Source organism: Pyrus communis, chromosome 3 (genome assembly GCF_963583255.1).
Source record: "Pyrus communis chromosome 3, drPyrComm1.1, whole genome shotgun sequence".
NCBI classification, from domain to species: Eukaryota; Viridiplantae; Streptophyta; class Magnoliopsida; order Rosales; family Rosaceae; genus Pyrus; species Pyrus communis.
In genome coordinates this window covers 3,643,320-3,659,907 of record NC_084805.1, presented here as the reverse complement: position 1 = coordinate 3,659,907, position 16,588 = coordinate 3,643,320, and positions in this window count along the sequence as shown.

Genomic DNA, 16,588 nt, shown 5'->3' with positions numbered 1-16,588 from the left:
CAACCAATGGTACGTAGGGATGACAAATCAAGAAGACGACCAATTAGGAGAGAATAGGGACTAGACCAACCTAAAACCGAAGAAGGGAGGAGATTAATAAGAAAGGTGGCTGTTGAGGCAGCCTCTATCTAGAGCGTAAGTGGGGCGTTGTAGGCAGTAAGGAGGAGACGGGTTATGGTGGAGATTTGGCGATGCATGTGTTCAACCAAACCATTTTATTGAGGAGTATAGGGACACGAGACATGATGAACAATGCCATTAGTGGGACAAAATGTTTGAAAAGAGGAATTGATATACTTAGTTCCACCTTCACTTTGGAAGAATTTAATAGTCATATGAAAAATAGTTTTAATCATGAGACAAAGGGTGCAAAAGTGATGAAAAACTTCATACACGCATTGGAAAAATCCATGAATAACGACTATAGTCATAACATGTAATACTTGTACCCATACATAGATTTATTAGATTCATTACAAGCACATTTCCCAGATGCCCACTTGGTCCAAGATCAACTTTTGTCGATTCCTAGCTTCCTGGGCCGGCCATGATTGCTCTTGTCATGGTAATACATTATGATTTGTATTGTCATCTGATCCAGTGATGCTCTATCTGTTTTTGTTTTTGGCATGCACTTTTCCCTTCACTGATGCCGCATCTTGTCTCTTTGGATCTTTTCAAACCAGTAATTGTTGGAGGAAGATGGATATGAGAGAATACGGAAGAGAGTTTAAAACGGGAAACTGAAGCTTTATTGACAACTGACTTTATTGATTTCAAATTGATTACAGCACTAGGCCATCTTATCAGCTATTTATAATAACATTCAGACCTTTTCATAACAGACATAACTCTTGGATTAGTTCCAAGAGTTGCAGACACAACCCTAGACTTCTAAAGAGATACAACTCTTCCTAAACATAGCTCTTCTCAAGAGACACAACTTTACTTAACAACTATTACAATTTGATATTGATGTGTTGGTTTGAATGTGTGAACCAATAACTTTCTTAATTGATGGTTTGTGGGAATCAATAAACAAGTGGTTTGTTTATCTGTCCACTCAGTTTGATTGTTTGGCATTAATCCGATAACTCCAAAGTAATTTTAGCTCTATATCATTTTAGACCTGTTTACTGGTTTACCATTGGTTCATATGTGAAGTTTTTTTAATAGATTTTTTAGTGCTTACTGGCCATCTTCATTGGCTTACTCCCAGGCTTAACCTTCTCGATTGCTTGACCGTCTTGGTCAAGCTAGATGTTTTGTACGCTTTCAGTTTGGACAGATAAAAAGAAGTTATATGTTTTCATGTCTGTCAATATCTCTATGTAATGTAGGGTGTGGTAAATACAATAGTCAAATTGTTATATGGGGAATAGTGGTTCTTGTGAAACTGTGTTTCTTATCATTCTTTTTGTTTGTTTTTGTGGGACTTATGTTAAGTAAACTATTTTGAGTGCTGGAAGTTGGTTGACAAGGAAGAGTTCCAAAGGCAAAGTTGCTTCGATATGTGCAATATGATTGAGCAAAATAGGGTTCAATTGGATAGAACAACAGTGTATAATAAAATGTCCTGATGGAAAAAGGGTTAGGACTAATGAATTTGATTAAAAGTAACAAGGCACTACTTGGGATTTGGTTGTGGAAAATTTTGCTGGAAAAGGATTGAGTGGTTAGGGAAACCATGAAAGTGGTCATAGGCTTGTGTGGTCGCTGATCAAAGGACATGTTGTGGTGGAGAATGGGGAAAAGGTTAGGGTTTTGGGAGACACCTTTACGTATCTCTTTCCCTCACCTATGCAGATTTTCAACCTATCACAAATTCACAATGTACCTATGGCGATAATTCATGTAGTTCTTTTGTTTCAGTAAGCTGGGATTTTGATATTCGAAGAAATCTACGCAGTTCTCTTCAAATCCTTTGTTGAAGAGCTTCTCTTTCTTTGTGCAATGTCTCTTTTATGTTTTGGGTAATGGGGTTGACAATGTGACTCTCATGAAACATGTTGTAGACCACTTGTTCTCATTGTGTTTCTTTTGGGTGCAAATAACTTTCTTATTGAAATCATTTTCATTTGTGTAGAAATTTTAATCGTCCGAGCAAAATAAAGCGCTTGACCATTTATTGAGTTCCACTTTCATACGATACAAGTGACACACCATATACTCATTGTGTAGAGAAACTTCAGTAGGACTAGTTGACTTGCACCTCCACCTTCTCAAATTGGGTGTGCCTTGCGTGATTAGGGCAGCTCTGCCCTCTCAAACTAGGGATGGAATTTGCCTGGGCTCAATTCCAATTTGCAAAGTACTCTTACAAATTTGAAAATTTGAAAATTTAAAAATACTAAGTTTTTCTCCTGTGGCAATTCGAGCCCAAACAACTTTATAATTTTGAAAATTTGAAATTAATCTGAGTATGAAAATTTTGAATCGCATGAATTTTGAAATTCCTAAAGTGGAATATACATCCATTTCCGAAACATTTACCAACTTCTTCATCATCATCATATGTTCTTTCTTTCCGCACGGTTTCAGTCTCGTAATAATTACATCTTTGAGGAAATAAAAAAAAAAAAAACGAATAAATAAGCTTCCGATGCCAATTGGCAATTCTTTTTGGTCCACAACGCAACACCATCAGTGTTCTTTGGACATGGAGAGACTTCTAACACATTAATCCTCTGCTTATTTGGAAGCCCTTGAAAATAATACAAGAACTTTTGGGAGTCTGAGCATACAACGTTGTGTTGGAGAACAATTCAGAAATAAACAAAAATAACAGAAATAAACAGAACTTGAAATTTTAATATTTTATTTACCAAATATACTTGATGTGCAGAATGAAATTATACAATAAATACATAAACTAATATAAAAATATCAATGATACTAACTTGATCACAGAAGGTAGAGGCTAGCGTAAAAGCTATGTTCTTCGAACAGTATGGAACAATCGGGTTGTAGAATTAGGTAGTTGTATCCTGGTCGAGCAGACATTGTAGAACCACAAGCACAAAACGTAAGGAAATGACGCTTGAGGATCTCATTGTCAGGCTGAGAATAGAGGAAGATAACAGAAAGGAGGAGAAGGGCCTGATTTCGAGTATGGAAGCCAAGGCGAATGTTGTTGAATGAAGTTCATCAAAGCAAAGGCTGAAGTTCCAGAAAACTAAGAAGAAGGAAAAACACTTTGTCCCTGGTGCGAAAGGCAAAGACTTCAAGAAAATCAAGGGGAGTTGCTGGGTTTGTGGAAAGCAAGGCCATAGGGCTCAAGAATGTCGCCATCGAAGGGATCAAGGTCCTGGAAATCAAGGCAACAACAACCGCGCAAACCTGATTGAAAATAATGTGGATGCCTTAGCTGCAATGATTTCTGAAATCAACCTTGTGTCTGATCACGCTGATTGGTGGATAGATACCGGTGCAACTCGCCATGTGTGTGGTGACAGAAATATGTTCTCTTCGTACCAGAAAATCGAAGGAAACGAGCAGCTGTTTATGGGAAATGCATCTGCATCTGTTGTGGCTGGAATAGGGAAATGTGTTCTGAAATTCACTTCTGGAAAGGAATTAACCCTCCTTGACGTGCTGCATGTCCCCGATATAAGGAAGAATCTTGTTTCTGGTCCTATCCTTAGTAATAAAGGATTCAAACTAGTTTTTGAGTCTAATAAGTTTGTACTAACTAAAGGGGGAATGTTTGTAGGGAAGGGTTACCTTGCTGATGGATTATTCAAACTAAATGTACTTGTTAATGCTATGAATAAAATAAATAATGCTTCTGCTTATATTGTTGATTCGTCTAATTTATGGCACTCTAGGTTAGGACATGTAAATTTCCGTTCACTTTTTAGAATGCATAATTTAGGTTTGCTGCCCAAAATTGATTATCTAGATAATGTTAAATGTGAGACTTGTACAGAATCGAAATTTGCGAGTCAAAGCTTTAAATCAGTGCATGAAAAGTCCAATGATTTATTAGATTTAATTCATAGTGACTTGTGTGATTTTAGATCATATCCAACTCGTGGTGGAAAGAACTATTGTGTAACATTTATAGATGATTTCAGTAAGTATTGTTATGTTTATTTACTTCATAGTAAAGATGAGACCTTGGATATGTTTAAGACATATAAGGCAGAAGTTGAGAATCAACTTAACAAGAAGATTAAAGTCTTAAGGTCCGATAGGGGAGGAGAATATGAGTCTCATGCCTTTGCTGAATTTTGTGCCACATATGGCATAATTCATCAAACAACAGCCCCTTATACACCACAACAAAACGGTGTTGCCGAACGGAAAAATAGGACTTTTAAAGACATGATCAATTCTATGTTGAATAGCTCTGGGCTTCCACACAATTTGTGGGGTGAAGGTTTACTTACTGCAAATAAAATTTTGAATCGAATTCCACCTAAAACGAGAAAGGAGTCACCATATGAATTATGGAAAGGAAGATCCCCAACGTTTAAATTGCTTAAGGTGTGGGGTTGCCTGGCAAAAGTACAAGTCCCATTGAAGAGAACAAAATTAGGGCCTAAAACTATAGATTGTGTTTTTATTGGTTTTGCATCTAATAGTTCAGCTTATAGATTCTTAGTTTTTCATTCCGAAGTCAGTGATATACATGTCAATACTATTATAGAATCTATAAATGCAATATTTTTTGAGGATATATTTCCATACAAAATAGGCAAGTCTAATTTATTGAAAAAGAGATTACATGATGATGTATCTGAGGTCAATAACGAACCTAGAGAACATGATGATGGTTCATCCTTGTCTAGAGTTCAACAAGAAGAAGAACTTGAACCTAGAAGGAGTAAAAGGACAAAAATTCGAAAGGACTTTGGGCCTGATTTTGTGACCTTATTAACCGAGACATAACCTCAATCATTCAAGGAGGCCATGTCCACTCCTGAAGCTCCATTTTGGAAGGATGCAGTTAACAGTGAGATAGATTCCATTATGCAAAATCATACATGGGAATTAGTCGATTTGCCCCCTGGCAATAAGCCAATTCTGTACAAATGGATATTTAAGAAGAAATTAAAACCTGATGGTACAATTGACAAATATAAGGCTCGTTTGGTAGCTAAAGGATACCGTCAAAAACATGGTTTGGATTTCTTTGATACATACTCGCCTGTAACGAGAATTACGTCAATAAGACTGTTGATTGCTATAGCTGCACTCCATAACATGGAAATACATCAAATGGATGTAAAGACTGCATTCTTAAATGGAGACTTAGATGAGGAAATATATATGGAACAACCCGAGGGGTTTGTGGTTAAAGGTCAAGAACACAAAGTTTGTAAACTTGTGAAATCACTATATGGGCTTAAACAAGCTCCAAAGCAATGGCATGAAAAATTTGACCATATTATGATAACACACGGTTTTAAGATAAACGAGTGTGATAAGAGTGTCTACACAAAAACTCAAAATAATGCTTGCGTTATGTTGTGTTTATATGTAGATGATATGCTTATAATGGGAACTAACAAAGAGATAATAAATTGGACCAAGAAGATATTGAAATCAAGTTTCGATATGAAAGATCTTGGACTAGCTGATGTGATTCTTGGTGTAAAAATAAAAAGAAACCAAGAAGGATATATTCTTACACAGTCCCATTATATAGAAGCTACACTTAGAAAATATGGTCATTTGGAAAGTAAAATGCAATTACTCCTTTTGATGCCAATAGCAAACTTAAGAAAAATAGAGGTGATGCTATATCTCAACGTGAATACTCACAAGTTATTGGAAGTCTTATGTATATTATGAACTGTACAAGGCTTGATATAGCATACTCAGTGAGTAGACTGAGTAGATATACATGCAATCCTGGGCATAATCATTGGGAAGCTTTAATTCGAGTATTGAGATACTTCAAGCATACAATGAATTATGGATTGCATTATACGAGGTACCCTCCTGTGCTTGAAGGATTTACTGATGCGAATTGGATATCGGATAGTAATGATACAAAATCCACAAGTGGATATGTATTTACTTTTGGAGGAGCAGCAATATCTTGGAAATCTTCTAAACAAACATGCATAGCCCGATCAACTATGGAATCGGAATTTATCGCTCTCGATATGTCTGGAGGAGAAACTGAGTGGCTAAGAGATTTTTTAGAGGATGTTCCCATATGGCCTAAACCTGTAACGGCAATATGTATACACTGTGATAGTTTAGCTGCACAATATCGAGCTAAAAATAGTGTATACAATGGGAAGTCTAGACAAATTAGACGAAGACATAATACGATAAAGCAATGGCTCTCTAGTGGTGTAATTTCTATTGACTATGTTAAGTCAAAAGATAATATTGCGGATCCGCTTACTAAAGGTTTGTCTAGAGAGCAAGTTAAGCATACATCGAGGGGAATGGGTTTAAAGCCAATAGAGTAAAATGAAATTGCTAAACGGAAACCTAACCTAGTTGATTAGAGATCCCATGGTCTAGGTTCAATAGGCAAACTGGTTTGGCTAGATTCAAGAAGAAACACACTTACATACCCATTCCTATGATGGCAGAAGTGTGCTGACTGCTGATGATGTAGGATACATTAGTTTAATGATATTGATACTTGTAAATCAAGTGGGATAGTAGCAGCCTATTCTTAATCAATATCACCTATATGAGAGTAAATGTGGGGTCGCATTTATGAGAATTACATGGCTACAGTCTCTAAAGCTCTCATGAATCCAGGATTTGTTCAGGACCAAAAAGAACATAAACGTATGAATTTGTGATGTGTAAATGTGGCATATGTTTTTCTTATTGTCTTGGTTTACTGCGGAGATGAACAGTTCAAGATTTTATATTCACTGCGTCATCTAGTAAATCCGATAAGTATATACTAAGGTAGGTTCAAGTCCAAAAGACACCTCTCCTGATGTATGTCACATCTATTGTTTACTCTCGTATCTTAGTGTGTCTAGGACCAAAGAGTCGTCTCAAATGTGGGGTATTGTTGGAGTTTGAGACCCTCTTGTCGCACATTGGTCAACAGTATTTTTTCACTAGCCTTTATATAGGCTTTTTCCCTTTTCTTAGTAATTAGAACTTGGACCATTTGGAAATGGATTGAAGGCTTGGGCCTTATGGTTGTGTGGATTAGGCTTGAATATAATATAGCCTAAATACAATTAACATTAATTAATCAAGACAAGGGCCTTGGGCCTTGGGGCCTTGGAATTTAAAATTAATCAGATTCATTAATTTTAATTTTCGGATTAAGTTTTTTAATTAATTTATTAATTAAAAAATGTTTTGATTAAAAGACACAGCTATTAGAAAGAGTTGTACTTTTTGATTAAAAGATACAGCTATTAGAAAGAGTTGTGTGCTTTCAAATACACTGAATAGGTATTTGAAAGGGTGTGAAACAGCCTATATATTTGCAATCACAGTATCCAAGTGAGAATCATCTTTTCTTCCTCCTTATCTTCCGTACAAAATTTCCAGAGAGTAAACACACAAAGCAATTCGCTAGAGTTCTATAATCTAGTGCGGGTTGTAGAATTAGGTAGTTGTATCCTGGTCGAGCAGACGTTGTAGAACCACAAGCACAAGAGTGGGACGAAAATACTGTTCGAAGGACATAGCTTTTACGCTAGCCTCTACCTTCTGTGATCAAGTTAGTATCATTGATATTTTTATATTAGTTTATGTATTTATTGTATAATTTCATTATGCACATCAAGTATATTTGGTAAATAAAATATTAGAATTTCAAGTTCTGTTTATTTCTGTTATTTTTGTTTATTTCTGAATTGTTCTCCAACACGTTGTACATGATAAAATTCCATGCGAGGATGAAGATGTTTCCTTTGTGTTTTGTTTTTTCGTTTTTAATACAAAAGGAATATAAAATGTTTTAGAAAGACTTGAATCAAGCACATAAAGAGTGAAGGTAGCTGTACTGGAAGGCGCGGTTGGGTCACCTCTTTTTCAAGGAGAGCTAATGTTTGGATATTTTGGTTTGACACTGCTTCACAACCAAAACGAAGTGAATTACATCTAAGTTAAATTTGGAGATGGAAGTCTTCTTTATTAAAGAATTTTCGAACCAAACTAGAAAAATTAGCGATAGACAAACAACGAATCTTGTCAATTTGTAATTCATGCTACTGTGGAATCATCAATGTTCTTACTTTCATATTGAATACGATTTAGGGGTGGGTAAACGAGTATAGGAACAGTGGGTGGGGGCGGGTACGGGTCGGTTCCTAATTTTAGAAAAGAGAAACGGGGCGGGGCGAGGTAGGCCTTTGAAATTTTCAGTTCAGGCCAGTTCCTGAAGTATATGAATTGCGGGTACCCGGACCGACCCGTTTGTAATTGAAATGGACGGACGAGATTGATGAGTAAGCTACCATCTCTAATATGAACCGTTAGTTTTAGTTTTACCCTAGGTTCTCTATCTCTCCCGTCTCAAGCCCTCAATTGTGTCACTAGAGACTAGACCTCGTACTCTCTCTCGCCGTCAAGTGTGCCTCGTCCCCTCCCCTCCGTCACTCTCCGTCAGTTATCTCCTTCACCATCCCGAGTGTGATCTTGTTATTTTCAGAACAGTTCAATGGGATTTGGTAGCTGGGTGAGAATCCAAATGAGTAGCGAACTATTTTGACGGATTTTCCCGATCCGAATGTAGGTATGAAAGATCTTCTCGATTCTCATTCTTGGATTTTCTCGATCCACAAGTGGGTATGAAGGATCTTCTCAATTCTCATTCTCTCATCCTCGACGACATCACCGTCGTCGGACTCAAACTCCGAGTTGCCGGCTCCACCTCCAACACCACCTTCGGAGCTCAACAACCCTTAAGAACCGACCCATGCGCTGCCTCCACTTCCTCTATCACTTCTCGACAACCCCAATTCCTTCGGTAACTTCCGATTCTCATTAATTTTCTATCTTTTAGCTTTCTGTTGTGATGGTTTTTTCCGAATTGCACATCAAGTTTTGATATATTTCGCTTATGAAGGTTGTTTCTGTTGTGATGGCTGTTTCTTTCTTCAGATTCAAAGACTGTAACTGTTACAGTCTGGAAGATTTGCTCAAGATGTTGGCAGAGACGCTAGGGAGGGGAACAAAGAGGATGACAAAGACCAGACTTTAGGCGTGAGTGAAGATTTGAACTCATGGGGACCCGTAGGACCAGGCCCGTTTCAACAGTCCAGGTTAAGTCTGGATCCCATTTTGAAAAATCCAAAATCCGCCCCGCTCCACCCCGTTCTATTTACAAACAGGTCCGGTTCAGTTCCTTCAATTTTGGGCCCGGCCCATACCCACCCTTAATACGGTTTATTCACTGTCACTTCCACAATATTGAATGAATTAATGCATCTTATGACAAATTAACATCATGCATTAATCAATTAGTTCTGCACTAATTAATTTGTTAAGGAAAATAGAAAGGTTCTTGGAGAGTGATTAAGATATATAGATGAATATGTGAAGGTACCAGCTACCTTTGATTAGAGGCTATTTAATTCTGAATCAAAGAAACTCTTTCTCTCTCTCTCTCTCCAGCTACCTTTGATTAGAGGCTACTTAATTCTGAATCAAAGTAACTCTCTCTCTCTTTCTCTCTCGCTCTCTCTTGCTCTCTCTCTCTCTCTCTCTCGTGTCAATTTGTTTCCCATTAATTCTGGCAATTGAAATATAAAAAGTTTAAAACTCAAAATAAAACAGCTAGGTTCGATTAGTATTATAGTCTAGTGGTATTTTTCTTCACTTGTAAGTGAGAGATTTTATGTTCGATTCTTGCCAAAGACGAATTTGAACCACATTATTGATAGCCTATTGTGATGCTAAATCCAGTCATTTCCACTTAATGTAAATAATATCATTGTTCGAAAAAACAAAAAACAAGAAGGCCAAGGATTATCTGTTCTCCCACTTCCGGTGCCCTCCCACGTCAACATTTTATATTACTATCCATTTTTGTCTTATTATCTCTAAAAAAAAAAACAATATAAAATGTTGACGTGGCTTAATCGTGACCATGCAAAATAGGAGGGCACGGGAGGGCAGACAATCCTTGTCCAAACAAGAAACAAAAAACAAAAAACAAGGAAAAGAAGAAGAAACATGGCATTGAATAGGTGGATCCCTTAAAGGAACACATGGATCTTAAAGAGACATTTAGGGATTTGTTAATGAATATAATTATTTGATTTGAATCCATGTCCAATGTCATTCCTCCCTACCACCCTTTGTAACCCCACCACAAGGATCACACAATACAATTACAAAATTATTGTGGTACGAATTTAGTAGAGGAAGAGGGAGACCGACGAAGAGAAAGGCTTAAGGAATTTATGAGTGATATTTTTTTAGGAAAATTAATGAAAATGGCTTGAAAGTTTTGAGTTTTAACGATAAGGACAAAATAAAGGGTAAAGTGAATAGTATCAGGTTTGACTTTTTAGTGTAAAAATGTGATTTTTCATTAAAATGAACAGTATAGCGAGCTTTTCGTTAAAACTCCCTTTTTTATTTTTTATTTTTTATTTTTTTTATTTATGTATTGTGCTTTTTATTTAGGTTTTTTTTTATATTAGCACTCCACAAAATGTTGAATGCACCTCACATTAAAATTTAATATTAAATGATTAATTTACCCTACTATGCGAGGTAATTTTGACTTTATTAGGTTTTTAAAAATTAAAAAAAAATTTGAAATACATCTCAAATCACTTTTAACGTATTATTTATCTTCTTCATCCGATGCTTCATTGTTGAACAAAACCCTAACTAATGAAACTACAAACATGTTGATTGAGAAATTATTTATGACGAATGAAACACGAAATCGATGTTTCGGAAGCTTCACATGAGGTAAGATTTCATATTTTTTATTGTTTTAGTGATTTTGACGACATTGATAATTATTTAATCTTGCTTTTGCTATGTTATTCAAGCTACTATGTTCGTATTCATCTTTTAGGGATCACAGAGATTACATGAGGAATTAAACACCTAAAATTACTACCAAATATTAAAAACAGACGACATGCGTTTTAATGGTGGAACTGAAAACAACCCACATATGCTTTAAATCTCAGACGACATCTTTAGAAAAGCTAAAATCAAATCAGAAGAGAGTTCAAACAAATGGCCAACGTAAAATGATAGACGCAGACAATTACCTTGAGCTGTTTCTTTAGGTGTCGGGGCGGAAGTCTTCCTCGGGCAGTCGCTGATTATTTTCTTGATAATGTTTTCGACTGGTGCGTTGAAAAAGTCTTGAGTATATGCGGCCCACCAGTTAACAAAAGTGGCAGTGTTGAGAGTCTCAGGGACGTTCAGCCGAAGGCAGAATTTCTTGCACCTTTCTTGAGATTCTTGCTCGGCCTCCCTGCATTCTCTTTCCGAAGAACCAGAAAGGCATCTTCGGCTCAGGAGAGAACGGGAGGTTAGTAGAGGCAGTGGGCAACCTTGAAGGTAACCAAGTTGCCACGCAGTGAAGTGAAGTTAGTAGATTTCTCAACTTGCACACTTGGCATCATAGTCGAAATGAAGATCGCGAGTTAAAATGAACGACCCTTAGCTCTTTTGGAGGTCAGTGTCTTCGGCTTTATTCCATGCCAAGGATGGGAGCTTGATAGAAGAGGGGTATTCTTGACGACGACAGATCAAAAACTCGTCATCAGAAAGGTCTTCTAAGCCAAAAAAGTATTTAAAAACTTTTTCGACTGAGTGAGGATGAGCGGGTCTAAAGCCCAATTGATGACTTAACGCTTTAGTGGGCATAAAGTTGAAGACTTCTGGCTTGAGGGTGGCAAAATAAACTTGCAGCCAGAGTTGAAGAACCCATAGTGGGCAGTTCTGGTGTGGGTCAATCTTGTTGACCGTTGTCTCGGCTAGGTAACGTGTAAGCTGGGCAAGGATAGCCGAGCTAAGAGCTAGGACATGACCACTGGCTAATGCTTCAGTAACCGGCATATTCTCGACCAAACATTTATTTGACTTGGTACAACAAATGAATTTGTTGTACCAGTAGAAGAGGAAGGCTTCGTGTTCTCCCTTCCTGAGGTTTTCTTCCCCTTGGCCAGCGAAATGTTGAATGAGGGTGTTGTAGTTGAAGAAGTTCTTATGCAACTTCTAAACTTCTTCTTTCAGGGGCTCTTGATTTTTCTTCATCAAAAATTTGATTCGTCAAAGAGCATCTTAAGGTCGAGGTTAGATGGGTACCCAGAAAGGGAGATGTCAATCGGGAGACCCGAATGGGAGGTCCCGAAAATGGCTGAGATGTCGAGAATGGTGGGACCGATAGAGCCGAGCGAAATGACCATAGTATTAGTGGCTGAGCACCAAAAGCCTAAAGCTGGCATGAGAAGTTTTTTGTCCATGGCGATTTCGATGGTCGAAAGCTTGATAGGATCATAAATGCCGAGAATCCTCCACTCTTTATTGAAGAACTTCTCTATCCTTTCAACCTACGCTACCCAGGCCACAGTAGTTGAAGGCCAAGCTCCTTAGGGTTTAGTCAATTCCCACTTCAACCAATCATAACCATGAAGTGGGGGTTCCATGCAGTGATTTTTGAGGAGGTTGGTAATGGACGCCGGGACGTTGTCTTTAAAGAGTGGTCCTAGGATCTGATGGGAAATGCTCAAGTCACCTTCGAATCGCAGGTTTTTTATAACGCTCCAGTCAATAAAGTCCTGGCAGTTGGCACATTCGTCGAAAAGCTTGGAAATAAAGGTGTTGAGAGCCATTGTGGAGTACTAGAAGGAATTTCTGGATTCAAAAGAGTTTTTCTGGCTAGAAAGGGAGCTTTGAAGGGTGATCTGAGAGTGAAATGTCTGAGAGTTCTAAGGGCGTAAGAGGAAAATGAAGGATTTTGAGTATTTATAGGGATTTTGGAAGAAGGATAATTGTTTGATTTTGTAAAGCAAGGGTAAGATTAGTCGGGCGGTTTCACAATCATCATGGAGATTCGGGAAATCCATGTGAAAAGACCAAGAAACTCGCAGATCGAGGATGCACGATGACGTGCGACGGCGGACTCAATGATGAAGAGACGTTTGACTGTGTACACAACTCAAACAGACCAAAAAATTCGCAGTTCAAGGTTATAATGATAGCGTGTGGTAAGGTTATGGGGTGTGAGAAGACGTTCCCGTGTCAAGGACGAACATGCCAGGAAGATGCTACGTGGCAAGATGTTTGACAAAATCAGGTCGTGCGATCGTGCTTCATAAATACGCTTGATGGATGGAATATTTAAGGCTTTTCATTATCCTTTAGTTACCTTTTAGGGTTTGATTTCACTTCTTCAAGGTCAAAATTCGGCTAAGGAGTTCTAGGCTGAAGACCTCAGAAGCGAGGGGGCAATATTTGGGCCCAAAATAATATTATTGGGCCGAGCGTACGTTTATGTTTGGCCCAAAGCTTTTCCTAACGTACTATGGGCTGTCGAGTGGTCATAAGCCGTTCAGTTAGGGCGGTCGAGTCCTATTGCAAGAATGAGTGATTTGGATAAGAGCGGATGGGTCGAAGTCCTAGTACGATAAGGAGTCTTAATGGAGTGAGGACGCTGAGATTTGAGAAGTGAAAGTAGCCAGATAGAGAGTTTGGTTCAAAGTCCTAGTAGGAGTAGGATTGGCCGAGCCCTGGTTGGACTAGGATGAAGAATCCTAATCTGAGTATAGTTTTGATTCGGCCAAGATGAGATTGGTTGCTATAAATAGGAGGGGGTTGCGTCATTCAAGACCCTCTCCAATTCAACACACAAATTGCCCTGTGCAAACCTCTCAAACATGTTGAGATTTTTTTTATTTTCTTTTTCCGCCAACACACATTCAGTTTAGATAAATAGCACTGTGAAGGCAACCAGTGACATCTTCAATTTGGATAAACAACATTATTGCCGTAGAATCAGTCGTTCCCGGAGCACCTTCAATTTGGATAAACAACACTGCGTCGAGGCCGACTGGTTATCTATCCAAGTCTCGATCGAGAAGGATTTTCGAATCCTTATTGGCAGAGGTCATCTCATTAACCAGCTCGGCGAAGTGAGATGTTACAGGTTACTACATTCAGCACATCAAAAGTCGAATTTGATTTTCAACTTTATAGAACTAGCAGCCTTGTCTTCAAGCTCTAGAACCCGAAGGCTAAGACGTGTTCCTTCCTCGGCCACAGTTGCAAGATCAAGAAGTCAGTAGCGTGTTCAATGCAACATCAACAAATTTTACTCCTCGGCCGACGAGTTGGCACGCCCCGCATCAACCAAAGGACGTAGTTAGCTCATTAGTTACTCGGCATGCGCATCACGTAGGCTTGGTAGTTTTTAGGGTCAACAGGCTTACACGAGAGTGACACGCGGATAACCTGTTTTGACACGATAAGAAAAAAGTTATTTTGATGATTTTAATTTTTTAAACTACTAAAAAAAACTTACTATAAAATACAATAGATATAATGAATATGTATATATTGTTTATTAATTATTATTCTATTATTATTCTATATAAATTTTAAATTTTAAGTTTTATTTATTTTTTTTGTAGTATATTATAGGCAAAGATTGAGATTAAAAATCATAAAACACATTAAAAATAAAAATATCAAGTAATTTAAAAATACCAAACACATTAAAAAAATTATAATAATTAATTTACATGTGCGAAAAATATGAAAAAAATATGCAAACACTTGTAGTCGCATGCTCTACGCTTTAAGGATGGGTATATGATCGTTTGAATTTTTAAAACCATACAAACTCTCATGAATAGTACTTTTAAGGGAGTTCAAAATTCATAATCATTAATGTATAAGTCTGAAAGATCTGAAAGCATAATAAACGTTCAAAATTGCATCCTCAATGCTTAGACGATGGTTACATAGTCATTTAGATTTTTAAAACCCTCCAAATGTCATGAATAGTGTTTTTTATTTGAGTGCAAAATTAATAATAATTATTGTAGAAGTGTGAAAAATGTAATCACTCATAATGAAACGCTTTACAAATTTCATGATGGGGTCAACTCCGAAATTTAGTATGTATATACTAATTTAGTATTATGTTTTACATTTTTTTTGGGTCAAACTATGTTTTTCATTTTCATTTTTATTGATTTAAAATATATTTTTCTTAACGGGTAACTGGTCGAGTCATATTACCTGATAATATTAACGGGTTGATTTCGGTTCGGGTCATATTACCCGTTTACTTTAACGGGTATTACACGGCACGATACGATCCATTAAGCTATCGGTTATGACACGAACACGAAAAACACGACACAAATACCAGGTAAGAATGATGGTAAAAGTCATGTGTTTTATCCCATGGACACAAAAATTGCACATTCAAATTACACAACAGAACAAAAGCTGTTTAATTATTAGATTTAACCAAACTTAACTGCTCTTATATAATAGAAACGTGCACTCTTGCTGTGCTTTGTGAGAGTTGTACGTACAACACCGATGCATAAGGGAAGATAGAAAATAAAGATAGTAGGGCAGGAATGAAACTGGAATTGGCCGAGTAGTGGGCCGGCGTCTGGTGCCACAAGGGTCTCTCGCAGGACACGCGTCCATAAAGCTAAGATCAGCGGTGTACCTGCCACGCCCCACCCGACCCCACTGCTTTTAGCGGTGGTGAATTTCGTTGCTGCCCCAGCTTCATAGAAATTTTTCATGCTGTCTGGAATAAAGGTACGGAAAAATCCCTCCTAGCCAGGAAAAATTACACACACACACATATATATATATATAGGATGATGACGTGTAGTGTGGCTTGTAAAACGAAGGTGCTTGCCGCTTTCTACCCCTGAAATTTCTCCCGGTTCTCGTTGTGCTTTTGGTGTGTAGCAGCCAACCGTATTTCTCGCTGCCTATATATTCTTGAGTTGAATATTACGCACTACCATTTTCATGTTTTCATCTACGAAGTTTCATATCTTTGACGCGGACCAACACCATCCACTACTTAATACATATATAATATATAATTACTTGCCAATTGCCATGCATGCATCTGTATCTGATGATGAAGACTGATATATATCTGGTTATTAATGAAAGACAGACATGAAGTCCTCCTCCTCTTCCTGTGCTTAGTAATAGTAAATGAATGCTAGCTAGATATCTCTCCTCTCTCCTCTCTCATCATTATCTGATCATGTTCTCTCTCGTATACATTCCAGATTTCCAAAGCTTACTTTCTCCTTCCAAATGCACTTTTTCTTTCACAACTTAAAAGTAACAGCAATCGCTCTCTCTCTCTCTCTCTCTCTCTCTCTCTCTCTCTCTCTCTCTCTCTTGTGTGTGTTCATTCCAAAACCTTTTTTTATAGCTGGCTATCCATTTCTCTATGTCTTACGTACTCAATTGAAAAGAAAACAAAAGAAAAAGGAAAAGATAGAGAAAAAGAATCAAAGAAAAAGAAATTTGAAGCGGGGGGAAGGGAGGCATCATATTCATCATATTTTATACTTTTTTCCATGAATCCATACCGAAAAGCAGCCCAGTGTTGCATGGAGCCGCCACGTAGCACAATGTGTTGTGGGCATTTCACTTTGACGTGGCAGTGCAGCCC